At 38.9% G+C, this 27,949-nt stretch overlaps 1 protein-coding gene across 2 annotated transcripts in view; it reads left to right on the top strand.

The window, feature by feature from the left end:
• The first annotated feature begins 569 nt into the window (after positions 1-569).
• Positions 570-27,949, top strand: part of rap1aa (RAP1A, member of RAS oncogene family a) — a 95,630-nt gene continuing 68,250 nt past the window's right edge. The window contains exon 1 of one of the 2 annotated variants that reach the window (XM_059950287.1): positions 570-669. The gene's annotated coding sequence lies outside the window, so the exon portion shown is untranslated. Of the gene's footprint in view, positions 670-757; positions 917-27,949 lie in introns of those variants that run through there. The other variant, XM_059950288.1, reaches the window with a different exon arrangement.

The raw sequence follows: 27,949 nt of genomic DNA, 5'->3' as shown, positions 1-27,949 counted from the left end.
CTAATCCTGGTTTTGTGTGTGTGTGTGTGGTACTTGTAAGAATTTGGATACAGTATTTTTAATATTGATTTTATTGAGCAGGGCTGAATGGCCCTTCGAGCCTTGCTGCCCCACAACCCCCGTTTTAACCCTAGTCTAATCACGGGACAATTTACAATGTCCAATGAACCTACCAATCAGTAGGTCTTTGGACTGTGGGAGGAAACCCACACGGTCACGGGGAGAACATACACACTCCTTACAGGCAGTGGCCAGGTGATGATCGTGTAAGAATAAGATTGAGAGTTTATGTGTTACAGAAAGGTGTAAGCGTGACTGAGTGTTTTATATGTGCAAGTATGAACTAGTCATTAAAGGGTGCTTTGACTGTAAGTGAGCAAGATTGAAAGTGTGGCGAGATCAAAGTGTGAGAGATTAAAGTTATATGTGTGAGTGCGCATGTCTATTGAACACAATTGTGTGTGAGAGAGATAGATATGGATTGGGGGTCTGGGCCCGTGAGTGTGAATTTGGGTGTGTGCCTTTGCTTGTGGGGCCACTGCCGCTTTAAGAGCTATTTCCCTTTTAAGGTGCACCAGAGCGAGGCTGGCGGTGACGTTGGGGAGGGAGCTCGAGCGGGTGCAGCCGGAGCCGGAGTGACAGGAGCGGAGCGGACCGAGTGAGCCCGAGGTACCGGCTGTGGGGTGGGCTGGACGGGGAGGGGCGGCGGGGGAGAGCGCGGCCGCTGCCCACCACACCGCGGAGGCAGGACGGGCCCGTTCGCGGCGGAGTAGGGCGGGCGAGAGGGAGAAGATGAGGCAGCGTCCGGCCAGGCGGCGCTGCGGTTGGAGCCACCGCCTTCCTCGCATCGAGCAGTTGCCACCGCTCCCCAACAGGCCCCGGAGCCCGAGCGGGGGGCACCCCGGTCCGAGAGCATGTGAGGCGGCGAGGGCGATCACGGCGATTGGGCGTAGTTTAGGGTGGGGGGCTAATGACCCTGGTCCCGGGGGGCGGGCGGCACTCGGGAGGTGAGGCCGCCGGGCCTGCTCCACCTCCCCGTAACAAGCCAGATCCCGGCAGCTGAGGGAGTTGCGCCCTTTAGCAGGAGAGCACCCTTGGACCCTGCCCGGTCCTGGGGTGGGGAGCCGATTCTTGTTGCTGCTTCCCGTGTGGCTGAGTTGTGTCCGGGTACAAGTATTTTTTAAATTAAAAAAAAATGTCAGGCAGGAAACCCCTGTAAAGTTTATCAACTATCGACTACACTGGCAAAAGCAAACATGCTGTTTGGGGAGGGGGAAGACAGGGCAGTGTAATAAGCCTGTGAAACTTTATTTCAGGAAATACTTAACTAATCGGCCAGCATTCAGAGTAGTCACAGAAACAGGGTTAACGTTTCAGGTCAGTGACTTCGGTCACCGATCTGAAACGTTAACGTGCTTTCTCTTTCTCTCTCACTCTTGTCTTTTCAGTTAGACTTTTCTCTGAGTTTCTCTTAACTAGCGAACGCTGTGCAGTTGAGAGTTGGATGCCAGGGTAAAGTTATGTGCCCAGAAAGGTATATTGCAGTTACGTTAAGGTATCTTGCTTGGGTTAAGTTTAATTTAAGATCAAATCCCATTATTTCCATCAATCCACCTCCCATAATAGTGTTTAATAACTTAAAGACATGTTACTTTTTGGCTTTTGGGCATGCTGGCCCATATTGGTATATGGTTTTGTGTATTGTGTCATGGTGTGGAAGTATATTTTGCTATTTTTTGAGTTAATTAAATACACTGAGCACTTGGATAATGGAAAATGAATTGGGTCACTTAAGAGGAAAATGTGATGTGTAGGGAGGCCCCAATTATAGCATTCACTTAAGTATAGGTTCACCACTTGTATGGTCCAATTCTGGAATAGTTTTCAAAAGGTACTTAAGGAAGCACTTTGAGAGAGCATGCCTCTTGATGTGGTGCATTTAAAGCATTTTTTTCTGGGATTATCCAGAGAATTGAGTAAGTTTTATTTAATCTGATTTGTAAAATCTGATGTATATCCTCCAGAGTAAGAGTAGCAATTATTACAGAATGAATGAGTATGTTGTATAAAATGCTTTATGTAGCTGGAACATTCTATCCTCTAAATCAGGTCATCCCAATGTGCTGTCCATATCTTAACTAGCACTGTCCTGTTTACCCACCATTCCTCTGATTAGTGACCTACATTTGCTCCCAGTTAAGCACTGCTGTGAATTAAAACAATCTTCAGTGGTATTGTCCCTCATTTCTGTAATCCTTTCCAGCTATATAACCTTGTGAAATATTCTGATTCTTCAGCTTGGAGGTCTGCTTGATTATAACATTTAAATTTGACCATGGTCAAAGCAAACCAGATTATTTGTAATTTTTTCCATACCTGACCTGGAGGCATTTGCAGGGAAGAAAAAAAACTTCCTACACAGTGCTGTTGATCAAGAATGAAGAACACATGTGGTAATAGAGAGGAAATCATATTATCCTGAATGAGGTACTGTGCTGGGCTGGGCTGGCATAGCCTTGCCTGAACCCAGCTGAGATTGTTTGGTCTTGTCAGGTGCTTCTGTCATCTGACGTAATATTTGCCCACCTTGGGTTAGAGTCGTATTTTGCTTGATACAACTTTGAAGTGTTTTGGAGTGTAATATCACTGCAAACTGTTTTGCTGCTTGCTCTAACTGTTTATACTAACCAACCTTAGTTGTATGAAAGGACTAATCCTTGAATGTATGGATGAGTTTTAAGTTCTCAAACATCGTATGAGAACTTAAAAATCAATGTGGATGAGAATGGAGGTATTCATTAGTGAAGTTGAAGAATCTGAAATGGACTATGAACAGTCAATAAAATAAAAATAAATTGTAATTAAAGTTTGTTTCTGTACACCTTGATTAACGGTATTCTCATATCTTTATTTGAATGCTGAAAACTTACCCAATTATAGAAATTAAAAACTAATTTCTAGCTTATTTTCTCTACATTTTATTTATGTAAATAGCATAGAATACTTTTGAGTTGTGCAGATAACACTCCCCCAAGTATAATACGCTGTATTACAAGACATTTGCTCTAACCTGTGACTGTTCTGTGTGTTGATTGGCTGCTGGGTTCTTCCTTATTCTGTAATGTATATGCAAAGATCCTATTATATTTCAGCTTCTGATTAGTGCTTTGTAAGTTATTGCTGTTGTCCTGAGGTGAACATGGTGGCATTTGGGAAATGTAGCTTCACTTCTAATATCTTAGTTTGAAATCCTGCGTGAGTTCAGTAAGTAAAATGGGTGAGTGTGGAAAATCTGTGTCCACCTTAATGTGCCAAAGTTGCAATGTGTTTTTTGAGTGTAGTTTGGGGAGCATTGGAATTCCATTTGGGGTTTGAGCAATGTGAAGTTTTGAAGTGTTATTTTGAAGATTTGACATTTCTTGTGCTACAGTGTAACAACATGGAAATTGCAATAACTTTTTAAGTGATAATTTAAAATTTTTGCCAATGATGAAAGCACTTAAAAAAAAAGTAAATGGAGTTATTGAGTTTATGGTGTATTTAAAATGCATGTCCAATTCAGCTTAATCAGCATCTTTTTTAATATAGGGGTCTAAGTGGTTAGCACAATTGTAATGTTCAGTGTATGATGCCTATTAAATGAGATCCAGTTTGGATTTTTTGCTTTTGTACTAAGTTTTCAGTTAGGTACTGCCTTCTATGGTTACATTAAATGTCTTCTGCAACTATAATATCAGAAATAATTTCAGTATTTAAACCACAATAGAATTTCACTGTAGCTGGGAAATGATTGCTTTTTGATAATACTCTAACTATACCAGAAGAATGCTACAAAAGCTTTTGTCATTTGGAAAAACTAGCTGGTGGTGTAGTGGCATCTGCACTGGACTCTGAGGCAAGTTGGCAGGGTCCTTACATGCTTTCCATCCAGGCCAGGATGAGTGAGCTAGCAACTTGGCATCGTGTTTTTTTTTTTGAAAAATGCTAAATAAACAGTAAGGTTGCTGCCCAGGGTGGAGAGAGGAATAAACACATTTGAAAGAAGTTTTAAATTAAAACAAAACTGGCAAAGGCTCTCAATTTGGTAGGATTGTACAGAGTTGGGCAGTATTTTATGAGGCCATTTTAAAATGGAATAACTTGCATTTTTGGTTAACGTTTTCCTCCTAGAATGAGATTGGTACAAGATGAAAATCAAATACTTTCGATAAGTTAAATGGAAAAGTCCATGCTTTTTTCCCCTCTGCAATTGTCATGAAATTTCACAGTGGTTACTGTCATTACTAACTAAGCTGTCAGATTCTTGAATGTGTCCGAGCCTAAGAAGCTTAAAGTAGCATGTTTTGATTTGAAACTAGTAGTGCAAACTTCCGCAATTATATTAACTGTGTAAAGTTTTTATTTTAATGTGAAGGAAGAAATGTTCTGCTTTGTCTTTTGGAAAACATTTTTGGATAATTTTGTATAATATGGAAATAATGATTTTTAAAACGGCATTGTGACAATTGAAATTTGTGTAGTAATTGGGTAAAAGGTGGCTTACAAATCTTGGCTTTTTTTTTTACTTTGTTTCCCACTCAGTTGCTGAGTTTCACCCTTGCCTGTAGTCTTACCTTCTCATTGAGTAAATCTTTATTAATTAACTTTACATCAATGCACACTGCAAGACCTTGCACCAGGTCCTATTTTCCTGTATGTTCTCACTGATGCCTTAATCCCCTGGGAATTGTAATAACAATTTTAATTTTAATCTACATGACTGTTACTTTAGATATCCCTGTAACTTTAATTCAGCCTGTAAATTTTGACAATTCTGTGCTCCCAAGTATTCACTGTTGATCATGGAACATTGGCTGTCAGTTCTGCTGTATTCAGTTTGCATGTAAATTGCTTGCAATGTTTCTTCTCTTCTGTAAGCTGTTTTTCTTGCTCATCTCATGTATTTCCTTGTGATACAATCTTGTGCTTGGATGTTTTGCACAATAAAACCACCTTGAACTTAAACTTCTGTGGTGACTTTGGAAAACAACCTTGGGCTATAGCTCCTATAAGCCTGGAACCACACAGCTCTGTGACTACATCATGACCTTCTAGGGTTTGTTTGTGGGGGTGGGGAGAGAAGAAGCATTTAGTTTGCAAGTGTCCCTGTTGTAACATGCTTGTCCTGTCCTGTTCTCTTTTGGTACAATTGCTATATTTGAAATATTTTCTAAACTCAGAAGAATTTGATTTTGTCAGTTTTTGATCTAAAAGATTTGGTTTAGCAATACAGCAAGGAATAGGCTGTCTGACCCTTCAAGCCACACTACCTAGCAATTCCACAACCCCGATTAACCCTAACCTAATCACTGGACAATTTACGATGAGTGATCTAATGGTACATATATGAACTATGGGAGAAAATTGGAACACCTGTTGAAACCTCACATAGTCCACGAGAAGGATGTAAAGAGGCACCTTACTGAGTGGTGCTCAAGTTGAACATTGAACTCTGGAATACCCTAAGCTGTAAAAGCTTTGTGCTATCAGCTATGCTACCATGGTGCCCCACAAGATGTGGAATATCTGTTAGAAATGTTAATAAAAATCAGCCTTTCATTTCATAAGCTGTTATTTGTTCCTCTGCAACTTACAAAACTAATACTCATAGCAGCATGTTGGTTATGAGTATTGGTGCTATAGATTGGAGTTGGTGAACAAATGATTAGTGGAAAGAGGCCAGAATTTGTTTCATTTTGAAAGAATTTTGCCCGCTTTTACCTCACTTGTTTTTTTTTAGTAAGTAAAACTGGTGGACCAAAATGGGATATGAATGCTATTTTTGCTAGTCTTCTACTAAAGTGGCAGTATAGTACTAAAATATCTACTGAAGTAGGTTCTGCATGTAGAATTGGTCAATAGCTACTTGGGTAAGAATTCTGACTTTCCAGTACCTATGGTATTAAGTCTCTTTACTGAAAAATATCAAGAAGGGGAAAATAAAGTCAAGATGGTTTTGGAAGGATACAGACATCAAATTATGTATTCATTAAGTGCATTCTTTAAGAATTATTTGTTGTTTTCCCTACGCCTAAGCTCTATTTAGTAAAAATCTGCTGATTCCTTTTATTTAGTAATTAAAAATGAAAATGTTTTGCATTCATGATGCTTATTTTGAGATGCCTTGCATGTTCAATGAAAAACCACATTATCAATGTTAGAATCATCTTTGTATTTAGTGATGCCTTCTCTAATTGGATGTTTTTCAAATTTAGACATGTAATTCAGAATAAGGTTTAATATCACTGGCATATGTTTTGAGATTTGTTATATGACAGCGGTGCAATGCAATAGATAATGACAAAATGACAGTAAGAACTATACTTATTAAGTAATGCAAAATGAGGGGGAAAAGTAGTGAGGTAGGTTCAATGTCCATTCAGAAATCTGATGGCAGAGGGGACGAAACTGTTCCTGAATTGCAGAGTGTGTGCCATTAGGCTTCTGTACACACTTCCTGACAGCAACAATGAGAAGAGGACGTTCCCGGATGGTGAGGTTTCTTGATGATGGAATCTGCCTTTCTGCGGCATTGCTTCTTGAAGATGTCTTGGATATATATTATGGAAGCTAGTACTCATGATGGAACTGACTAATTTTACAACTCTCTGCAGCTTGCTACAATCTGTGCAGTAGCCCCTCCCCAACACCCATTCCAGACGGTGATACAGTCAGTCTGAATGCTCTCCATGGTTTTGAGAGGTTTAGGTGAGAAACCAAATCTCTTCAAACTCCTAATGAAATATAGCTACTGTCTTGTTGCCTTTTATAGCTGCATCAATATGTTTGGACCAGGCTAGATCCTCAGATATTGATACCCAGGAACTTGATACTGCTCGCTCTCGCCACTTCTGATCCCTCTGAGGATTGGTTTGTGTTCCCTCATCTTACCTTTTTTGAAGTCCACAATCAACTTTTTGGTTTTACTGACATTGAGTGCAAGATTGTTATTGTGATACCACTCAACTAGCTGGTATGCCCTCTGGTCACCATCTGAGGTTCTCCCAACAGTAGTTATATCATCAGCAAATTTATGGATGGCATTTGAGCTGTGTCTAGCCACACAGTCATGGGTGTAGAAAGAGTCGAGCAGAGGGCTAAGCACACAACCCTGAGGTGTGCTGGTGTTGATTGTCAGCAAGGTGGAGATGTTATTACTAATCTGCACATTGTGGGCTTCCAGTTAGGAATTGGAGGATCCAGTTGCAGTGGGAGGTACAGAGGGCCAGGAATGTAGGAATGATGCTGTTAAATGTTGAGCTATAGTCAATGAGCAGCATCTTGACATGGGTATTTGTATGATGCTGAAATCATTTTCACAAATCTCGAAGGTCTATTCCTGTACCACCTCCCTGATAAGTGAGAAGGTGATCAGTGTCTTAGATGATGGTCCCTAATGATAGATGCTGCCTTTTTGAAGCATTGCTGCTTGATGTCCAAGGTGCTTGGGAGGTTAGTGCCTATGATGGAGCTGACTGAGTTTACAACTTTGTGCAGCTTATTTCAATCTTGTGCAGTAGCCAGCACCCCCCACCCCCATACCAGGTGGTGATGCAGCAAGTTAGAATGCTCTCCAGCATACATCTGTAGAAACTTGCGAGCGGCTTTGGTAACATGCCAAATCTCCTCAAACTCCAAATGAAGTATAGCTGCTGTTGTGTTTTCTTTGTAATTATGTCAATATGCTGGGCCCAGGGTAGAACCTCAGTTGTTGACTGCTGGAAAACGATGCTGGAGAGCTAGCAATGGAAGACATTGAAACGGTGGATGAACCAAATAAATATTTTGTATCTACCTTCTCTGTGGAAGACACAAGCAGGATGGTGGCAGCTCCAGCTGTCAGAGGGCATGAAGTGTGTGAATTTACCATTACTAGAGAGAAGGTTCTTGGGAAACTGGAAGTCTGAGGGTAGATTAAGTCACTTGGACCAGATGATGTACATCCCAGGGTTCTGAAAGAGGTGGCTGAAGAAATTGTGGAGGCATTAGTAATGATCTTTCAAGGATCTCTAGATACCAGAATGGTTTCAGAAGACTGAAATTGCAAGTATCACTCCCCTTTTCAAAAATTGAGGCAGAAGTAAGGAAACTATATGCTGGTTAGTCTGACCTCAGTTATTGCGAAGATGTTGGAGTAAATTATTAAGGTCTCTTGGTACTTGGAGGCACATGATGAAATAGGCCATAGTCAGTGTGGTTTCCTTAAGGGAAAATCTTGCCTGACAAGTCTGTTGGAATTCTTTGAAGAAATAACAAACAGGATAGACAAAGAGAATTGGAGGATATTGTGTTCTTGGATTTTCAGAAGGCCTTTGATAAGACACCATAGATGAGGTTGCTTAACAAGCTGCGAGCCCATGATATTACAGGAAAGATTCTAGCGTGGATGAAGTAGTGTCTGATTGACAGGAGGAAAGGGGGAGAATAAAGGAAGCCTTATCTGGCTGGCTGCTTGAGACTAGTGATGTTCCACAGGGGTCTCTGTTGTGACTTTCTTTTTATGTTATGTCAATGATTTGGATGATGGAATTGATGGTTTTATAAACTTTGCAGACAAAATGAACATAGGTGGTGGGGCAGGTAGCTTTGAGGAGGTAGAGGGGCTGCAGGAGGGCTCGACCGATTCGGAGAATGGGCAAAGAAATGGCATTGCAGTATTGGTAAGTGTATGGTCATGCACTTTGGTAGAGAAATGAAAGGGTTGACTGTTTTCTAAATGGAGAGGAAATATAAAAGGAGGCACAGGGAGACTTGGGAGTCCTTGTGCAGGATATCCTAAAAGTTAATTTGCAGGTTGAGACTGGTGAAGAAGGCAAATGCAATGTTAGCATTCATTTCAAGAGGACTGGAGTATGTAAGCAACAATGTATGCAGTGTATCTTGAGGTTTTATAAAGCACTGGTTGAGGCAGTTTTGTGCCCCTATCTTAGAAAGGTTGTGCTGAAACTTGAGAGGGTTTAAAGGAGATTTATGAAAACAACTCCAGGATTGAATGGCTTGTCATGTGAAGAGCATTTGGTTCTGGGCCTGTATTCACTAGAATTCAGAAGAATGAGAATAAGAAATCAGACCTCATTGAAACCTATCAAATGGTGAAAAGTCTTGACCAGAGGACACAGTCTCAGATTAGTGGGTGTCTTTGGAATGGTGATGTGGAATTTCTTTAGCCAGAGAGTGGTGAATTTGTGGAATTCTTTGCTACAGGCACCTGTAGAGGCCACGTCTTTATGTATATTTAAAGTAGAGGTTGATAAATTCTTGATTGGTCAGGGCATGAAGGGATACAGGGAGAAGGCAGGAGATTGGGGTTGAGAGAAAAATTGGATCAGTCATGGCAAAATGACAAAAGACTCAATGGTCCAAGTGGCCTATATCTTGTGGTCTTGTGTTGATACTCAGGAATCTAAAATTGTTCATTTTTGCCCCTTCTGATCCCTCTGAGTTCTCTCATCTTGCCCTATTTGAACTCCACAATCTATTCTTTGACATTACTGACATTGAGTGCAAGGTTGTTGATGCCACTCAACCAACTGATCTATCTTTCTTCTGTACACCACTTTGTATCATCTAAAATTATTTTATAATCTATGTTTTAAACACTTCGGAAACACTGCAGATGCTGGAAATCTTAAGTGACACAGAAGATGCTCAGAATTCAGCAGGTCAGGCAGCATCAATGGAAGGAAAATGTTTTGAGTTGAGACCACTCATAAGGTCATGAATTCCCTGATAAAGAGTCTTGACCTGAAATGTTGACTGTCCATTTCCTCCATAGATACTGCCTGACTGGTGAGTTCCTCTAGCATTAATGTACCTCTAAAATGTGTTGCTTTGCTTTTTTATCTTTGTTTTTTCCACTTATAAGCGGAGATATTACAAATAGTAATTGATGCTTACCTTTTGGAATTTGCTGACTTAAAGAAGCCATTATGGATGTATTGTATGTGTTCAGACTGGCATTGAAAATTCTAGATCTACTCTGGTTGTGCTTAATTTAAATTGCTTCAAAATAGTGATTATTTTTTCCCATAAAAATATTTACTCTGGTTATATGAAAGACTCTTGCTTATCTTGAATGGTAAACTTCAACTTGGATGACAATTTTTTTCAAAATTAAATTTACACAAGTTAGAATTTCCAGTCCACTAAAAAAATTGTTAAAGATAGTCATCAACATATGTGGCAAAAATATTCTTGGCTCCTAATTTCTTTTAACTGCTGCTAAACAGGTCAGTGTGGTGAGAGTGCTTGTAATGTGGCCTCTGAGAAGCAGGATCCCAGAATGGAGTGTAGCCCTTTTGTTAGCATTGGTTAATCTGATCAGCCAAATCTTTATTAAAATTTAATAATTTAATGGTCATGGTTAAAGATTACTCTCCTAATATCCTCAACTTTGTCGCTATCAAAAGTGGACTGGGACTTTTAATGGGACTTGCTTGCAAAAACAGCTTCAACACATTGTAGGTCATCTCAATGACTTCGATATGATGTAACATTTTTAAGTTGTTCAAGACTTCTTAATCCTTTCCAAAGTAACATAGTCTGTTGCAAATGGAAACTAAAGTTCTAATTCTGCCATTTATCCTTGAAGTATTGTAATTTTGTCATGTATCAGAGTTGTAGCATACCTTCTTTGTGTGACTGCATTTAATTTCCTCCTTGATACATAGTAAATAAAGGAGCCATACATGAGAACTGAACCCATTGTTTTCATCTGGCATGATTTGTGTACCTTGGTTACTAACTCAGTTCCTTGCTTAAGGCTAAACAGGATGCTAGTCTTTAAACCCAAATTTCTGATCACTTAATTTTGAATCCACATTGATTTGTAGCATAGATTTGTTCTATTCCTAGGCTGTTGCTCTGTGTTCTTAGAAGCATGATGGATATTCAGCATCTATCCAGTCCGTTCCTTCTAACTGAAGAAATGTGACCTTGGAATTAGAGGCATGACTTTTGGGTCTGGGAGGCACATTCTATATGATTGTTGATCTTAAGAATGCTTCCACTAACGGGTTATGGGTTTTGGGCACTTGAAGAATGGGAGCTGGATGGAAAGGAGGATCAGCTATAACTTTATTGAATGGAAGAAAGTTAAGGCACTTTGCAATGTATTGTGAAAAGGGAAGTTGAGCAATAACAACATTAGTACTAGTTTTCAGCAGAATGGAGCATTGTTTTAATACTCTGTGTATTGATTGGTTACATGTTAATATTGCATTAGAACTTAGGAATTGAATATTTGGAATTATGACCCATTTTTACACCACCTTCTGAAGCCATGTCTCTCTGTTAAGAACTGACTATTTTTCTGAAGCTGTCTTTTAGCAACCAAATTATAGAATTGTTATCACATGAAGTTCTCATTTGGTGCATGTTTAAAAATTGGCACCTTGGGGCATGATCCATTGTCTAATCCATTTGTTTGTTGTTTCCCTGTAGCTATGTAAATAATTTTCACTTGGGTACTTTGTTAATGGGGATTTCAAAAGGGAATTTGATATCTTCTATATTATGTATGTTTCAGTTTGAATCTGCATTATGATTCTTGAGATCCACTTTGGTTTTGTACACTGCATCAATTATTTTGTGTGGCTGGCCAATTTTTGTTTCATGTTGAACTGTAATGTGAGATAATGTATACCTTTAATTATATTTTAAAATCTGTATGTGACAAGTTTGATTAAAATGAAGAAATGCAGTATTTGAATATTTCTTTGTGATAGTATTGGAATATTTAGGGGTAAAATTAAGGCTGGAATATTGGGCTGTCTGGAAGTTGCTTATGTATTTGACTGTTCATTTCTTTTCGTCAATTGACTATATTTTCTGCTGGAATGGTGTAGAACTCAGGCACTTGGGTCAGCAGTTCAAGTGCCGATAGAAATTTCAAATGTATTTGCATACTATTTTACTTTGGAAATTTGTAGCTCCAGGATTTTGGGTCAGAGCAAGTTCTTTGTGGTACCTTTCCTTAGTTTGAGGAAGGTGAGTGTGTAATGTTTTACTCAGTTCCAGGACACAGGCAGTCAAGTGAATGAATCCAAATAGTGGTCTTTCCTCTTTTTAGAGTAGGAGAAATTCTGTACTGTACAGTTTTGTGGCATTCGCTCTGATATTTAAACTGGTGCCTGCCATGCTTTTTATGCAGATCTATTTTAATGCTTTAAGTAAATTGAGTCTGCTGAAAACTATATTTTGAATTTTGAGCCTTGTTGACAGTTTTATTGACAATATTCCATTAATTGGGTAGAAGGCTTTTTTAGGGATGATGAAAGTGATGCAGTGACATTGGGCTGTCTTTGTTTTTTCTGTACCCCACCCATATGGGATAGATATAAAGGGTCCAAAGTGTTTGTGACCCTTGAGTAATGATGGGAGTCTTTGCACTGACACTGAAAATTAAAATAGTTTAATTTGGTATTCCCCTAGAATATTACTTTTGAAGAAGCTGCACTTTTTCCCCTCCCAAATGAGAGTAACTTGCATAAAGATGGGAACACAGAAAATGCTGGAACTACTCTGCAGTTCAGGCCATATCTATGGGGATAGAAAGTATTAACATGTCAGAGTGGATGGAGACTGTATCAGAAAGGTGTCAAATGAAGCTGGTAATGCTGCAGACAGTGGCGAGAGGACATTTTTGAGAAACAATGACGAATATGGGCGTAAGCAGTGAATAATATCTAGCTGGTGTGTGAATGGGAGCAGTTAAACAGTGACAACATTGGCAGAAAGAACCTAGACAGAGGAATGTGGCAGTTGTGAAATGCAGATTTGAGTACAAGCCCAGTAAATCAGAATGGGTGGGGGGGGGGGGGGGGAGAGAAGCTATTACAGATGTCTAACTGGTATAGACCAAGGAATTGAGTTCTGTGAAGTTGTAGAATTCAACACTGAGTCCACAAGTTTCAAGGAAGATAGTTTTGTGTGTCAGATAGAGTATGCGATACTTTGCTGCATGAAATGATTTGGACAGATTAAAATTTGGAATCTGAAGGTTTTCTCAGCTAAGGGTTTGGAGATTGTAGCTAAAGTTAGTGGTTTAGTTTAGCATCTTCATTCTGACCAAAGAACAGATGTCGACCAAGTCCCAGTCCCCTTTGCTATATTAGCTGTCCATCCTCTCCACTCAATCTTGATGCAAGGTCTCAACCCAGATTCATTGCATCCTCCTAGCCTCTGCATAAACCTTTTATCACTGTGAGCTGCAGTTTGATCCCGCCTCTAGCTGCATCTTCTCGCCCACATCTGCAGGACCCACAGAATTCCTGGTCTGCTCATATCTGACCCCCGAGGAGGGTTCTGTATTTGTTCTTGGATCCCTTCCTTTGCCACATTCCAGGGATCTAACTGGTCATTGGAGATGATGCAAAGGTGCTCCGGATGTTCTCTTGTACATCGGCAAGACCAAACACAGACTAATCGACCAGTTTACAGAGAGCCTGCACTTTGTCTGCAGCATGTTACTGTAATTTCCCTTCCATTCTTACACTGACTTAACCATCCTTGGATGCCTTCACAGCTAGGGTTAGATCTTGTGCAAACTAGAGGAACAACACTTCATTCTGCCTGTGTAGTTGACAACAGTGAATATTACAATTTGATATAACCTTTGATTCATTTGTTTCTTTTACCTTCATATTTTCCTTCCAATCCACCTTCAGTCCTTCTGCTCCTGATTCTATACACTTAACCACTGAATCTCCCCTCTTCATACCCTTGCTCCGTGGCTTCATCTGTTTTTTTTTCCCCTGCTTCCGCCATCCATTCACCTGCCTCTGTCTCCATCCCGGCCCCTCCCTATCCATGTTTAACTTCACCCCTTCTCATTCTACCTAACTTATTGGACAATATCTGCCATTTCCTCCTTTTTATTCTGCTTAATATCTCTTCAGGAAGCTCTAGCACCTTGGGTCAATGTAAATACTGATTTGCCTAATTCCAGAACCTTGATTGTGTAATGATTTGTCCATTTCCAGGATGCTGGCAACCAGGTGAATGAACCCAAGTGGATGTTTCTTTTGGGGGGGGAGGGGGGGTTCCTTTTTGTGCACTTGTGTGGCATTAGTTCATGTAGTTTAGCTGGTTAAATCTGCAAACTGGCACCTGTCTTTAATACAAATCTTTTTAGTTTTTACTGAGCTTTACAGTTGCAGTATTTTGGCTTTTGGAGCCATCTATTTGAAAGATCTGGACTTTCTTCCCAGGGCTTTGACCTAAATGTTGACAATTCCTCCTTTTCAATATCTGTTCCCTCTGTAAAACTTGTTTACCCATATAATGATATACACCATATCAAATGCAGCCTTAAGAGGCTTTTGTTCATGAATTCTAGAATCTTATGCCATCTTGATTGTTTGCACTTCATTTCCACCTCCATTGTTATTTCCAAAGGTGGTCCCTTACCTTGCTAATTCCCAGAACAGCTTAGTTGGGCTGAATGGCTTAATCCTGCTCCTATGTCTTGTCTTAAACTGACTGCTTAGCATGCAATGTTCAGCCAGCTTCCTGTCAAGTAGGTATTACAGTGTTGTAATTAAGTCGGAGTACAACCATTTCATAAAATTGTATTAAAACTGAAACAGGTGATCTGAACTGTTCAAAAACTGGCTACTACAGGCTAAGTACAATTAGACAATGAATTAACAGAATGACTACAATATTTTTGCTTTTCCCTTATTGCCCTTGTTTATTTTTCTTGAGGGTTCTAAATATAAAAAGGGGAAGAAAATGTGCACTTCAGTCTGAACAAGGAACAGATGACTATGGTTTTTAAACCATAAAAGAACTTCCATTTACTTTGTGCTAAGACTGATGCCCAGCACATGAAGTATTGTTGAGATTTGAAAGTCAATTTGCAAGCAGCAACATTCTTCCAACAGTAATGTGAACATTTAAATCATGTTTGTTGATATAGCTTATGATTAAGAATGAAGGCCAAATGAGATCTTGTTGAACTACTTGGCTCAGGCAGCATTTATGAAGAATGGTATTTTCAGTTTAGCCACAACCTAATAAATTAACACCTTCTGTCAGTAAATGTGGGACCTAACGATCATTTTCACATTTATTTCTGATTTTGAGTTTAGGCCTTTCTCTTCTAGAGGACTCTCTAATGACTTTATACCAGATATTGCTTCAGGTACATATTTTTCTTTGTTTGTTTTGGGTAGTCTGAAGGTGGGTGTAGAAGTAATTGAAAATATGAAAATGCATGTAATCTGGACATCTGTGAACAAAAATAGAAGTAATGTTTCAAGTCACCGGCCCTTCATTAAAACTTGGCGAAACAAGAAACAACTTTTCTTTTAAACTGCAGCATGGGTGGAGGGAACCAATGGAATATCTTTGAAAGGGTGAAAGCCCAAGTTGGGGTTCTGTTCTTGTTTAATATAAATGAAGGCAATAGCAGATGAGAGTTGGGTCGGATGACACCAGATTAACTTCTATAACTGGGAGATGCAGTAGTTGCTAAAAATCAAACTGCAAGTATGCTAAGAATGCCGAACATATTGGGCAGCATCGATTTGAATTCAGTAACTTTCTAAAGTGTTTCCTGTGAAGTCAGAGCTATTCAGTTCTGATGCAAAGTCACCCATGTATTACTGCTCTCCACAGATGCTGCCTAATGTGGGTTTTTCCAATGCTTTTCCTTCAGGCCTCGGAAGAAGCTTCCTTAATCCAGGTTTAGGTTCCAGATGCTCTATATACTATTTGGTTTACAAGTATATCTGTTGTAGATTTAGGGTACAGTGAAGTATCTCTCTTTATTTTTGTCAGAACCTTTTAGTTTGTGCAGTTACAGGTGGATTGCAGGATATCGTTACAGGTAGAGTTTACAAATTAGTGGCCTCGTCCATTTGGAACAAATGAGGAAGTTATTGATGTTTATACACCATAAAGGTTTATTGATGGGTTAGTTAAAATGGTGGCTTGCTGCACGATAAGTGAACATGGAGCATATTTTTTGTGACCTGCGTTCATATCAACATTCAGCTGCAATTTAGTGGCCACTCTGTTAGGTGCAAAAGTGGAATCTGGAGAGGTCCAATGCTGTTGGAGCTCATCCACTCTAATGTTTAACATGTGTTTAGATATGTTCTTCCACACACCACTGTTTTAATGAATGATTATTAAAGTTACAGTCACCTTGCTGTCAGCTTGAACCAATCTGGCCATTCTCTTCTAATCTCTCATCATGAAGGCATTGTCACCCACAAAACTGCCACTGACGGGATGTTTTTTGTTTTTCTCCGTAAACTGTAGAAACTTGTCTATGAAAAACCCAGGAGATCAACAGTTTCTGAGATGCTTAAACCACTCCATCTGGCTCCAGCAATCATTTCACGGTCAAAGTCACTTGGATCACACTTCTGCTTATTCTGACGTTTGGTCTGAAAAAGTAGTGAACTACTTGACCATGTCGGCATGCTTTTGCATATTGAGTTGCTGCTACATGATTGACTGGTTAGATTTTTGCATTAACGGGCATGTGTACCCAACAAAGTGGCCATCCTGTATTTTACCAAGCGTTTCAATTTATTTTTGGAACTGTGCCCATTTATCTTTACTTGCAGCAGTAAGCATGCCAGGTTCTGAGGTTATATTTTCCCATCCCTGGTGTAACCTATTCAAGTATTCCATTAAAATAATTGTATTTGTATCATGGCCTTTTCTCTTTAGTGGGCTATGTTGTAACCACCAAACCTTTTAAATGAAAATGAGTTTCTGATGACATGTTTTGCTTTTCATTTTCAGGTTTTCCAGCACAGATTTGAGAAAACTGTTCAAATTTGTAAATTAATTGAATTTATCCTTCAATCCTCTAAATTTTTTTAAGAGTCCCACTAAAACAGTGCTTTTAAAAGTGAACTGTATACTGTATCTAGGCTGAGTAGGAATGACTGAAGCTTTATCTGCTGATTTAGTTGGATACTGTGTAATTTTCTTTCCTGTAGTTATTTTGAAATGCTGAACTGTGGGGAAGTTGGTTTCTGTTCTGTGAACTCTATCAAGTTGACAGGAATCACATTGGAGAATGTTTGTGTCTGCAGTATTGAAGTTATCTGCAAGCTTACTGTGGCAGTAACATTTATCAAAGCTTGTAAATCTTTATACTTGGACTGAAACTGAACCTAAATAGAATCTTAAAAACAAAGTGGAATGTGGCGAAGAATGAATTGCTTTCCCTGAAGTAGAAAAATGAGAATCCTACAAAGTTGATACAATTTTAATTATCTTGAATATAAAATTCTCATTCTTAGAATCTGCAACTGAGAAACATCACAATTTTTCTAATGCTGACATTAGTGTTATTACTTTATTTTGAAAAGTGTTACTATTATAAAGTTGGCTTCACTTTTAAGTATAACGTTTGAATTGCATGATCTATCTTTTTAAAAAAATCTTTGTTTTGGACAGGTAACCCTTCGCAGTACTGTTGAAATTTGTTCAGTTTAAACTGTATGTTCAGTTTTCTCTACTGACTCTTTTGCAGTTCTTAATTTGAGAGTATAGGTGAAGGCTTCATGAATAACTTTAAATTTCAGTGCTCTAATAGTACAATAAATGGTGCATCAATTTTCCAAATCAGATTTGCTTGAATAATCCAAACCCATTTTGAATAGCTTCAGTTTAAATTTTGGAATGGCAAACTTGCTACTTAGTAATTTTATTTGGTAATTACTTTGTGTGCTATTTTGTGTTCCTTCAGTAGAAACTTTGCCAAAACACAATGGTTGATGGCTGGACAGTTGGAAGTTGTGTATAATTGTGCAATATTTGTGCAACTATTTTTTTTAGAGTGAAGCCAGACTGGTACTTGTAACATATTTAAAATTTTTTTCCACTGGTTAACTATGTTTTCTTGATCTGATAAGCATCCATTGACTTTTGGATGGGAAATGGTGGCAGTTGAACTGAGTTTCACAGATTCGAGGTGGAAGTAGCTGTCTTTTATTTTGAAAAGTGCTCAAAAATAAAAATGTTTTTGCATTCGGAGGAAATTATTAGCAATTAAGTCGGTAGAGAATTGAATGGGACCTTAAACATGGAGGAATGGGATAGGCCAGGCTTGTCTTTGCTGGAGCAAAGGAGGTTGAGGGATGATTCGATAGGTGTAGAAAATTTCTAAGAGAAATGGGAGATAGTATTAACCTCTTCTTTCTCCTCCCCCCCCCCCACCCCCCCCATACCAAGAGTATCAAAGTGAAAGGACGTTTAAGAGGATTGTGGGGAAAGCTTTTCTATGCATGTTAATATTCAAAATTTGAGAATATAGTGGTGGAGTCAGATAGAATTGCTTTAAGAAATATTTAGATGCGCAAGGCATAAAAAGATACAGACCTAATGGGGGCACATATTTGTAACATTGAGCAAAAAAGTGATAGGAGTGAGCCAAAGGGCCCTATTCTGTGCTCTGAGTAGTCTGCTTATCAAGCAAAGTAATAATAGAGTATGTTCTGAGATGTGTGTGAAAGTATATGGGAGAGGTTGGGTGTTCACCATTCAAATCGTCAGTTCAAACCTTGAATCAAATTCACATTTATTTCTTAAAAATTATCCCTTTTAAAAAAAATTGTGCTGTCACTATCTGGTTGATGTGACATCAGCTGTCTTATGTCGATCAATTAACAATATTCATAATAAATTTTGACAAATTTGAAATGTAAATTGCATTAAAAAAAATTCAACTAAGCTGCTTGTAACTTTTGGGTGCAGTCATGCCATGCAGTGTGATAATGACTTAAAACTCATTTCCTCAAATTATTACTTCTATTATCCTGGATTGTTCTGTATTCTCATTATTGCCATCTTGCTTGTAGTAAATAGACTGTTCCTCTTTGGCCTTGCAGCATTATTTTGTTCTGCCTGCACAGTGGAAGCAAAACTTTACCACTTGTTTTTGAGCCCGTTATAACACAAATACTAACAAAACCAACCTTCCCTTTACCATGGTATTTTATTCCTTGCAAATAACTGGCCTGGAGTACAGGCTCCAAATGTGTTGAAAATTCATGTATGTTTCCAGTTAAGATGACCAGCATCATGTCCAAATATAACACAACAAACTGCAGCCTGCCCTGAAGCGTGTTAAAGCTTTTATATAATCAAAGTAATACATCACAGGAAGTAAGATTTCAGGTGTCTATGAATATGGCATTTGTACAAACCTCTTCATACTAATATAGTGGTAGTTAAAACTAAGGAGTTGTGTATGTATTGTACTTAATACCATTGATCCATGTACTCAACCTTTTTGTAATTTAAGGATGCAATAAAAGTCATTACAAACCAAGTTTATTGAGAAGTCATGATTGTTTTTGGGCCTCCGTTAAGTGTTCAGGAGCTCTTGGATATGGGACCTGAAAACGTATGTGCAGCTGAAGATGTGGCCAGTACTTTTTTTTTATTCATTGAGTGCATCTGGGAATATCAGAGCACCAATTTAGTTGCACTGAGGGAACAAATTTTGAGATCTCTTCACTGTGGTTAACTTGACAGAATTTCAATGCACAATGAATATATATAGTGATGTGATAGTTTGGATTGTTTGTATATGCAAATTAATACCATTATTAACTTGGCAGGGTACATGTTGTAGCAATGCATTCATTGGGCCCAGGAGTGCAGTGAGAATATCTCCAAAAAGCAATGGCCTTTGCTGTAAATCTAGCAAGCTGTTAATCATTCTGTAGGATGCTCAACAGTACCCAGAGATTCAAGAACTGTTTGAAAGCAACAAATAAGGCACGTAGATTTTTGGGCTTTGTAATTTTAAATTGGATGGGTAATTGGACAGGGGTGGGAAGTACAAGGATGCGACAAAGTGATTGGGATTTTTGAAGGAGTGGTTTAGTCTTTGTGGGCTAAGACACTCTGGATAATTCTGTTATCATAAATTGTTTTCTGACTATCATTATTTGAATAATTTTGCACTTTGAAGTATATGCCATCAGTTTAGGATTTGTGCTTGAAGTTCTTGGTCCACAATTTTATAGATGCCATGTTGAATAGTGTTCCTTCATTTTGTTGATTTCAGAATCAGGTTTAATATTACTGGCATATGTTGTAAAATTTCTAAATTTTTAGCAGCAGTACAATGCATTACATGATATAGGAAACACTGAAATATAGTAAATATATTTATGTCAAATAGGTAAATTAGTGTTATAAAACATTTTTTATAAAAAAAAGTAGTGAGGTAGTATTCATGGTTTCAATGTCCATTCAGAAATTGGATGACAGAGGGAAAGAAACTGTTCCTGAGTCACAGAGAATGTGCCTTCAGGCTTCTGTACCTTCACCCTGATGGTAACAATGAGAAGAGTGCACGCCCTGGGTGATGGCGGTCCTTAATGATGGACACCACCTTGAGGCACTGCTCCTTGAAGATATCTTGAATACTATGGAGGCTAGTCTCCTTGATGGAGCTGACTAGTTTTACCACTCTCTGCCGCTTACTTTGATCTGCTGCCAAGATGATGTTGCACTCGGGTTGGAAGAACAGCATCTTGTATTCTTTGTAGCTTCTATGATGACATGAGCATCAATTTCTGTAACCTGATAATGTCTCACCTGCCCCCATTCCATTCCCTATTCTTGCCTCTTTATCTTCCTATCACCTCCCTCTGGTGCCTGTCCTCCAGCCACCTATCTCCCCATCATCTGTCTTCCCTCTCCTCCCACCTTATTTTGGCTGCTTCCCCCTTTCCAATCCTAATGAAGGATATCCACCTGAAAAGCTGACTCTATTCCTCATGGTTGCTGCCTAACCTGAGTTCCTCCAGCATTTTGTTTGTCACTATGAGTCTCTTGAAAGTCTATTCATGTATGACAACCTTTTATGTAACTCCTGGTGCAGCCAGCTGGTTTGAACTTTGAACTTGAACAATGGCCCCTCCCCCATACTGCTTTGGACAAAATTCATAATGAGCACTTAATGCATTTGACAGCTGACCATAGTATGTTAAAAGAAAATTCTTGTACCTTCAGTTTCAGTTGAAATTTCTCCATTGTATAGGACAAAATGGTTTTGAAAGGGTTGTCTTGAGTGGTATGAGCAAACATTATGACTCTACAGTTGATGAATTTGGGTTTCGAATGAGTCTCTAGAAGAGATCTAGTTACATCAATACTGACTTCTACAAGGGAAAGCAATTTTTAAAACAAATACTTTTAATTTTGGCTGATTTCTTTTTGGATCTTGTGGCTAATCTGAAGAAAAATTGACTATTACTAGAAAGAATGAGAAATTTTGTTCTTCACTGAAATTTTACATAGAGTGAAAGTTAGTGGAGTTTTGTTTCTTTTTTGGGTCTCCTGGTGAAGCTTGCATAATTTCCCTGTCAGGAGATCAGTAGTCTGTAGTTAAGGCCCATTTATGGAATAAGGAAGGAATTGGCTCTTTAGTTTTGACATTGTGGGAGATCCTGGCAGCCGCCAGATCTTGTTAGATTTTCAAATACTAGCAGTTTACTACTTTAGTGCTGTTCTAGAAGTGTCTCAGGGCATTTCTTGAATTGTAGAAATAGCTGCAGAGTCTATCCATGTACAGAATGAGCTATTTAGTTGTTACAAGTGTTCCTGCCCCGCCTTAAATAATGCATCAGTAATGCAACTAATCCCTTTGCAGTCCCCTAAATTCAGACTATAAACTGGATATAGTTGTTTATAGAAAATGGATTGTACCCGTGAATTGTTTTGGCTTACTATTTTCACTGTACAGTAATTGCTTTTGGCGTGGACTAGAGGATTTTTCAAAATTTAATTTTTTTTATGATGTAAGGGAAAAGCTAAATTGAGTGTCAAACTTGTATAACCAAATGAAAGTTAAAGGCAGGTTGCAATTCTCTTTGTGTTGGTGGCCTTTCTCCCATTATGTAATTTCAAATCTATAGAATTCAAATTGCAAAGACCAATGCATTTGCAGTGGCATCAGTCTGAAGAAGGGACATCTTGAAGGGACAAGTTAAAGATAAAATAAACCATGTCTATTCAAATAGTACGCACTGCTAATGCCCTCAGTAAATTTGAGGTTGCTTTGAGTATGGGACATAAATGACTTTACATAAAGTTAAGTTACCCAGTGAACAATCTTTAAAAAGAGAACAGAAATACAGAATCCTGGAGGAATTTAGCAGGTCAGGGAGCATCTATGGAGAGAAATAAATGGTTAGCATTTCAGAATGAGACCCTTCATCAGAAAAAGAGTAGCAGGAACAAATTGCAGTAACTTCCCCCAGGGTTATTTTTCTGGGAAGAGGAAGTGAGTGTAAAGTAGTTGCATGAAGCTTGATCCTGAAAGCAATCTGACACTAGCAGGAGTTGTGCTTGTACAGCATGACTGCTGGCAATTGCTTAGTCACTTGCATTCCTGTGGCTGATAGTATTCTCACCCTTTGCATCCTTGTCTTAAAATCTTAGTGCAAGATTTCCACCTAGATAACTAATGATTGAGTACCCATACAAACTCTTGCTCAAAGGTTGCCCAGGTTTCGGGTCTCGCATTTCTCTAGCAAACTATGGTCTGATAAATTTGGGGTTTTGTGTGATTGAATGATGCACTCTCAAAGAACGAAGAGCTGCTATTTTTCATCAACTTGAGTTTAATTTCTGTGATAAATGTAATTTGACATTTCCTGCTAGAGACCAAATATAAGTTTGCAGCCACAGGTGGTAGTTGCATGGTTTCTGCTTGTGCTACTTGTACATAAGACCAAATGGTTTCACAACAGTACAACTTGAGCAATTAAATAATGGTGAGACTTGTGTTTAGTAGGTGTTGTGAAATGGTCCTTTTTAACGTGATAAGACTGATCGGTGGCTTTGGATCCAGTTATTTTCAAAATACTGGCCTGTAATATTTCTACTGCAGATGCTGATAAGTCCAGCTATTGTCCTATGTAAATTTACATTGTGTCATTCTTGTTCAAGAATGTTTCCACTCATGATATCACTTTTCTACCCCCTGAATATCTTGTGAATCTGTGCCAGTTTTGGCACTTGATTTGAAACCTTCACCTTTGTTTCCTATAGATTTGACTATAGCTTCTAGTTAGAATGTTGCAGTCATTTAGTTTGTGACTTCTGATTCACAGTGCATCCTTAATTTTTAAGGATTCTTAATTCTTTGCCCCCTTCTATAGTGCTACAACTTGTCACAATGTAATTCTGATTTATTGTGCTATTCGTGATCCTTGGTGTTTTGTTTTGAATGTTCCTCGCTTAAAACCATAACTTTAATTTTATTTTGGATGCTCTGCCAAGCACATGCTCAATTGAGCTCTGGAGCATGAGACAATATAGTTGATTTAAATTTTGGTCACTTCCATAAATTACTGTGGCTAAGGGACCTGTATTCTTGATCTTATGGTGAGAATGCTCTATCTCCACATCTCAGCAGTATTTGACTGAATTTGGCAATAAAGAGCAATGGGGAAAGCTGAATTCGAATTGGGGAAACTAGTCAAGCCTAAAGAAAAAATGTTTGAGATTGATGCTCAATTCTACAGGACACATCCACAGGAATTCTACTGGATGGTGCCCAGCTTCAGCTGTTTCACGTTCTTTTCTTCCCAAGGTCAGAATTGGCCTATTCGCTTGATTGTGAAATGAACTGAACATTGCACCACCACTTAGGATAGCCCATAACTGTGAGTCATGAATTTGGCTAATAACTGGCAAGTAATACTGTTGCTGTTTTGTGCTGGGGCAGCAGGCTGAGGGTAGCAGACACCAACAGAATCAACAAACTCATTCGTAAGGCCAGTGATTTTGTTGGGGTGGAACTGGACTCTCTGACGGTGGTGCCTGAAAAGAGTGCTGTCCAAGTTGCATGCCATCTTGGACAGTGTCTCCCATCCACTCCATAATGTACTGGTTAGCTCAGGAGTACATTCAGCCAGAGACTCATTCCACCATGATGCAACACTGAGCATCATAGGAAGTAATTCCTGCCTGTGGCCATCAAACTTTACAACTCCTTCCTCAGAGTGTCAGTCACCCTGAGCCAATAGGCTGGTCCTGGACTTATTTCCACTTGGCATAATTTACTTATTATTAATTATTTCTGGTTTTACATTGCTATATTTCTACACTATTCTTGGTGCGACTGTAACAAAACCCAATTTCCCTCGGGATCAATAAAGTATGTCTGTCTGTCATAACATTTGCTGGGCAATAAATATTTCTAATGGCAGTGTCTAACTTCCTTCCAGTTGTTGTAAGGTTTTGTGTTCGGTTTGGTTAGGACCTCTTCGAGCACCTTTGCTCAGTTGTTGCCAAAAGCAGGATTTCCCAGTAGCTATCCATTTCAATTTAAATTCTCATTCCCATGCTGCATCTGTTGACGTGATGAGGCAAACTCAAGATGGAGGAACGACACATTTCATCTGGGTTCCCTCCAACCTGATGGCATGAATATACATTTCTAACTTTAAGAATTACTCCCCCTCTCTCTTTTCCATTCTCGCTTCTTGCCCTCACCTGCCTATCACCCTTGTTTGGTTTTCCTCTCCTTCCCTTTTATTTCATGGTCCACTTAGATTCCTCCTTCAATCCTTTATCACCCCTCCCCTGCCCACCCATTTTGCCCCTCACCTGATCTCACTTATTAACTTCCAGCTGGTACTCCTTCCTCCCCCCACTTTGAACTGTTGTCTGACCCCAGATGATGAATCTCTGCCTGAAACAACTTTATTCCCCTCCATAGATGATGCCTAACTTGTTGATTTCCTCCAGCATTTTGTGTATTGCTCATTTTCATAACTTAATACAGTTTAAAATTATGATGCTGCTAGTAACATAGATAACATTTATTTGATAGATTCTATGATGTGTAATCAATGGGGGTTGAGTAGGGAAGTTTGAAAGCTTGAAGCTCAAACAGCTGATAATGTTTTTCTAGATTGAATTTTGTCATGATGCTATTCCAGATGATATCTGAAAGTTCTGTGGGAATATCAAACATATCTCAGTTCAACTTGATAGAATTTCACTATCTAATTAGGGAAACAAAGATTTTGTGGCCTTCACTTCATTTGAAGTATCCATTTTAATAACTGCATTTTCAAAGATTCTTGTCCAAGTACAGTTTGTATTGTCCCAGTAAGTGCTGGTAAATGCAGTTATCATTGATGTAAATTATTCTAAGTATCTGTTAGTATCAAGTCCTTTCACAAAATGGGAGAAAGATCACCAACCCAAAGATCAGAGTTAAAGACAGGATGCAATTCTATCTGTTACACAGGTTTGAAACTCAATTTGCATTCTCACTCTTATACAAAATATTAATAATTCAATGTTACCACGTGGCTGAGATTGAGGTACATTGCAAATATAAAAAAATAGTACATTTGGCTGTAGGGTTGTTAATTTTAAATCATGCCGTTTCCTTTAGAACTTAGAACGTAGAAATTTACAGCACTTTACAGGCCCTTCTGCCCACAATGTTGTGCTGACCATGTAACCTACTCTAGAGACTGCCTAGAATTTCCATAGCGCAGAGCCCTCTATTTTTCTAAGCACCACGTACCTATCTAAGAGGCTCTTAAAATACCCTACTGTATCCACTTCCACCATCACTGGCAGTGCATTCCATACACCCTCCCCTCTCTGTGAAAAACCTACCCCTTACATCCCCTCTGTACCTATTTCCAAGCACCTTAAAACTATGACCCCTCATGTTAGCCATTTCAACCCTGGGGGAAAAGCCTCTGGCTATCCACTGATCAACGTCCCTCATCTTGTACACCTCTATCAAGTCGCCTCTCATCTTCCGTCGCTCCAGGGAGAAATGATTGAGTACACTGAACCAATCTGTTAATCATTTTAATTTGTGTTAATATTTAATCTGTTAATCATGAATTATATAAACATTGATATCATCTTGGGAAAATCATTGTCTTTGCAGTGTTGGAATTGATTTTGGATAGCTCAATCTAATTTGTTCAAAGTTGACTCTTCTCCCTGATCCTTACAGTACCCCACTTCACACAAACTCAAAGGAGACATAGGAAGATGTTTGTGGACTCCTCAGAGACATCTCAAAAATTGATCATCCTGTCTGAATTTGTCTGTTCAGTGCAGTATGTGTAGAATATTTAAAACACATGTGAATTGTTACTTTGCCTGGAAAAAATATTTGCACACAGCGGGTCCAGAGGCAAAAGCTGCAAGTACAAATGTTACATCTTGCTTTAGCAACAAGACAATGAGTTTTGAGGGGGAGACAAATGACCATGAGACGTAGAAACACAAGTAGGCCATTTGGTTCATTGAGTCTGTTCCACCATTCCATGGATGATTTATTATCCCCTATAACCTTTTGCTTTGACTAATCTAGAACTGTCTGTGACAATGAATTCCACAGATTTGCCACTGTCTGGCTAAAAAAAATTCCTCCTCATCTGTTTTAAATGGGTGTCTGGCCCTAGACCCCTCTGCCTTGGAAACTTCCGCTCCATATCCACTCTATGTAGGCCTTCCAACATTCAATAGGTTTCAATGAGAATCTCCCCTCAGTCTTCTAAACTCCAGTGAGTACAGGTCTAGAGCCATCAGATGCTCTTCATACATTAACTCTTTCATTCTCACAATCATTCTTTCGACCCTCCTCTAGACCCTCTCCAATGCCAGCATATCTTTTAAATAAGGGGCTCACAGCTAAACACAATACTCCGAGTCTGACCAATACCTTTTTAAAGCCTCAGCCTTGCATCCTTTCTCTTGTATTCTAGTCCTCTCAAAACAAATACTGAAATTGCATTTGCCTTCCTTGTCATAAATCAACCTGCAAGGTAACCTTTAGGGAATTTGCGCGAGGACTCCCATTCCTTATTTATAAAATATTGTGTGGCAATATTCTACCTAAGTGCTGGACCATACACCTCCCTGCATTATAATCCGTCTACCTTTTTTGTTATTTGAGAGTGGTTGATAGCTTTATAATTAATGACATTTACTTTGGCTTGCCTGTATGATTTGGACCATTTTGTCTGCTTGTTGCTGGTTTGAACCTGAGTTTCAGCACCATGCTGGTTAGCAAGCTGAGCCTTGCTGGATATGGAAGACACATCTTGAGGAATGGGGTAATGAGTTCAGCTTGGTAAACTGGACATTTAATGTGATGCATGTCTCCCTTTTTAAAATTTATGTACCAAGGTTTGCTTTTCTCAATCTCAGTACTTGGAATTTATGTTCCACTCAGCATCCTGCTAACAGCATTGATAACTGGATGCACCAGTAAACTTCAGTAATGTGCAATGCTCCTTCATTTTGGTGTGCAATCAATCTAGCAAAAGAACTATCAACACCACACAAAAGTGCCATTACATGTGCAGAACTGGAATGCACTTCAGTGGAAAAGCCTTTTCGGAAATTTGGAATGCAGGTTGAAAACTTGTAACTGTCTCATTCGGTCAATTTTAAGGAATGGTGCTACCAACTTGTGTTTTAGCATCTGATTGAATGGAATAATATGTCTAAATGTTAAAGCTAGCGAATGTAGCTAGTGTTCTAATCTTGCACTGGGCAAGATTATCTGCTAAGATCTTTTAATAGTCTCCAAAAATATTTGATTGGAATGATGTGAACTAAATACAACTTTCCTGCAAGGAAGACTATTTATTTTTAAATGGTCAAGAAATGGGATCTGGTAGAAGCAAATTTGTTCATGAGCCAAGGTACAAATACGTTGCAGATGTTGGAAATTGAAATTAACTAATGAAGAAAATTTACTTTTGAGATACAGCGAGGAACAAGCTCTCCTGTCCCAATGAGCTGTGCTGCCCAATTTAACCCTAGCCTGATCATGGGACAATTTACAATGATCAATTAACCTACTAACTGGTACATCTTTGGACTGTGAGAGGAAACTGGAACACCCTGAAGAAATGAGCAGCAATGG

Source organism: Hypanus sabinus, chromosome 25, assembly GCF_030144855.1.
Source record: "Hypanus sabinus isolate sHypSab1 chromosome 25, sHypSab1.hap1, whole genome shotgun sequence".
Classification (NCBI taxonomy): Eukaryota; Metazoa; Chordata; class Chondrichthyes; order Myliobatiformes; family Dasyatidae; genus Hypanus; species Hypanus sabinus.
This window is presented reverse-complemented; position numbering and strand designations above follow the sequence as displayed.